Genomic DNA, 3718 nt, shown 5'->3' with positions numbered 1-3718 from the left:
ATCAAATGCTTTTAGAGATGAAAGGATCTTCCCTCCCTTCCTATGTTTTGTGGACCAGTTCAAATAAAACCTCATGCCAACCTCCTCATTAAAAGCCATCTGGTAGGCTTGGAATAAGATTAAACCTTAGCTTGGGATGATAAAAAATATCTCAAAGCCCCAATCTTTCATCTCGATTCAATATGGTTCTTCCTAGCCCTAAATAATTTTATCTAGCCTCACCTTTATAAAATAGCTCATGCTCGGTCTAAGAAAGGCATTAGGATGTGATCTCCCATCTGGCATTTTGACATACAAGATGGCTTTTTTTCCATATGAAAGGCTTACTGGACCTCAGCAAGAAGGCTATCTTTGGAGGGACAAAAAATCGCTAATATTCTGAAAACAAAATAAGATACAAGACCTTCCAAGTCACGAGGACGATTTCTTCCCAAAAAAAATTCGATGGCAAGGAAGCTGATGGCGTACCTTACGAGGTCATGTGGATGCGTATTCTGCAGAGACTGGACAAGAAGCGGAAGCGATGCGGTCAGTCCGACTCAGGACTCAGCGGAGAGCCAACTTGCCAAGAGTCGACTGTCGATGGCTGAGCTCGATGCATTCGGAATGGAAACCATGGGCGCAGCCTGCAGGCGACTCAGGTGAGGCGAGCACTCGCCGAGCAGCACTCGGATAATGGCGACGGGCGTTGCGTTCAGGGCCCCGGCCTAAATTTACAAGGGGAGTCGGCCCAGACTGCCCCCGGCGGGATGGTACCGTAACCCGTTGAAGGAGTTGTGGCTAATGTCGAGGAATCCGAGGCGGGTGAGATTGGTGAAGGAGAGGGGAAGGTCGCCGCTGAAGTTGTTGTTGCAGATGTTGAGGCTGGCGAGGTTGGCGAGCTGCTGGATAGCATCAGAGATGATACCGGAAAGGTTCAGGTTGGAGAGGTACAGACTCCAGACCGATGACAGCTTATGAGGAGTTGCATTTGACGTCGCGCCAAGAGCAGACGGAGGTGTCATTTTCGTTGTCGTCCACCACAGTGCGCCAGTCATTCAGGCTGCCGTCGGGGTCATCCAACCCACGTTTGATTGAGAGAAGGGCGTGGAGGTCTTCCGGGTAGTCTCCTACGACGATTTTCACCGACAGTATGAGCAAAATGGCTCGCCGCTCGTCGGCTTAGTCGGCTCGGCTAGCAAAGACTGTAAAGCCGCCTCTTTCATGGTGCCTAAGCTACGGCCACCTTGCATTCACGCTCCCTCGGCGCCCAGTGGTCCACGTACGCTGTCTCACCCACCACGCGATGCGAGCGCACCGCCCGAAGTTCGAACTTCATGCAAAATTGCAAATCACGCAATAATGCAATTTATGCAAATTGTAATTTGTGCATCCAAAATTATATATATATATATAATATATATTATTATTATTATAAATATATAAAATACACATTGCAGTGATTGTACATTGTGCAATGTGTATTTTATATAATATATATATATCAAAAAAAATGAAAAGCACTTTTTAAAAAATGACATGTCATTTGAAAGGCATTTGGAATTAGTGTATTTCAGAGTGAAAAGTTAATTCTAAGGCATTGCATGTTTTTTGACATAGTTTTTTTAAAAAAACCTTTTTTGACAGGCAAAATCGCCCTTGACAGGTAAAACACCCGTCAAATTTAGGCCCTGACTGGTATACCACTTGCGGTGTGTCAATGAACTAGACTGGAAGAGTTTCAACTTTCAATGCGTACAGCATATTGACCTAGATGGTCTAGGTAGATTCTGGCTCTGTAGGCGTTTTCGTACTTAAATTGAAACCACACAATGGCAATGGGTGCCCAGTTTGGCCTATCGACTTGATTGTGGATGCTGTTCACGCGTGGGTAGAGCGTTTCTGGCTCTCGATTTGATATATTGCCCATGTGATAGTGTGGGACCCCGGTTTGCACCATTTGACTTATTGGTCTGGCCCACCACTCGTGTATCTGACCTCATAGCCTCGTTGTGTAAGTTTTGAATTTGTGCGGCCATATTTTGTCCTGAGCTGCTCACATGGCGTGATTTGATTTAGTAGCGCATGTTGGTGGAAATGGGCAACATGTTGGTGGAATGATGCATGGGGTATTCACTTCCACCCCCACAAACTCACTTTTGGTTTTTTACAGTCTCACTCGGTAGCAATGCAATTTTGTCTAGCCTCATTCCGAGTATGGTTATCTGGGAAATGCGGAACCAAGCTCAGTATGAGAAGAGAATCTTTTTCACCTCCTCATTCCCTTCCCATCTGATAAAGGTTAAGATGATGGAAGATATCTAGACGATAACTGATTCCCAGATGAGGGCAAAAGCCCATTGTATATTGTCCAAGTTGTAAAGGAGTAAAGAAAAGTTATTTATAAAAGAGAGAGAGAGAGAGAGAGAGAGAAGTAGGTGATCTCATGCCTTTGATGTTTGTTTTTTTTCTTTCATATAATAATCATTTATTAGATACATAATATGTAATTTGCAAAAGAGAGAGATACATGTTACGTACTTTGTGTATTTATGTATTTGATATATTTACATATTTTACTTGTTTTTAATATATTCTACATAATTACGTATTTATACATCTGATGTATTTTGCGACCGGCAGGGTCAAGAGACCAGCAACGGCCGGATCAGACGGCCGGTTGTTGTGATGGCGGCCGGTCTTTGGGGCTGACACGGCCGGTTGCGAAGGGCAGACTGCCAGGATATAAGGCAACGGCCGGATCTTTGCACAACGGACGGAATTTTTCTGGGGGCTACGGCCGGTTGGAGTTGATCGCGGCGGCCGGTTCAACTGGGTCAACGACCGGTTTGATAGAGTGACTGGCGGCCTTGTGCTGGGCACGGCCGTTTTTTTTGGGCTACGGCCGGTACTTCTGGCGCAACGGCCGGTTTGATGGAGCGCCGGCCGGTTCCCGGTTCTGATACGGCCAGCGGCCGGTTAGGTTGTAGATGACGGGCGGCCAGAATATATGTGGCGCGGCCGGTTGAGAAGATCCCAACGGCTGGTAGGTGATACGGCGGGCAACCGAAGGTGGCGATCGGAAACTTGAGCTGGCGGCCGTTAAAAGGACACTGGCGGCATTTCAAACCAAAGCTAGCGGCCGGATTTTATTTGGACGCCCTTTCTCCCCTTGCGGCCAGTAACTAGCGTGAGCAGTCACTTGTACGAGGCCAACAGCCGGTGTTACGTGTAAGTACGGGTGCAGCGTGAGAGAGAGTGAGAAATGTGGATGTATGTGTGTCCGTGGCCGTGTGTAGGAGTAGGTGTACGGTGTGTATGTGTATGTGCATATATGGCAGTGTGGTGTGCAATGGAATGCGGTTATACGTATGTGAATAAATGTGGGGTATATGGTGTGAGTGTCAGGGAGAGATGTGTGTATATGCAGATGTGAGTGTGTGTGGGGTGGTGGAATGAGTTGTGTGTGCCGTGTGTCTTATGTATGTGTAGTGTGGAATGCGTAATGCTTGTGTAAGTGTGTGTGTTTGCTAGTGCTTATGCTACGATATGTATGTGTGTGAATGTGGCCTTGTTTATGTTCATTATACGAATGAGTGTGTGAGCATGCAAGTGTGTGATGTGTGCGGTGTGGATCTAGAATTGTGGATCTAGAATATAAGTTTGTGTGTTGTTATGTGCATATATGGTGTGTGTGTGTGTGTAGGTGGCGAGACGGTTGGGTGTGTGCATGCAATGC

The sequence above is a fragment of the Cibotium barometz genome, chromosome 54 (genome assembly GCF_041138505.1).
Source record: "Cibotium barometz isolate CiBa-2024 chromosome 54, ASM4113850v1, whole genome shotgun sequence".
Classification (NCBI taxonomy): domain Eukaryota; kingdom Viridiplantae; phylum Streptophyta; class Polypodiopsida; order Cyatheales; family Cibotiaceae; genus Cibotium; species Cibotium barometz.
The sequence above is the reverse complement of the archived record's forward strand: the minus strand, read 5'-3'. Positions refer to the sequence as shown.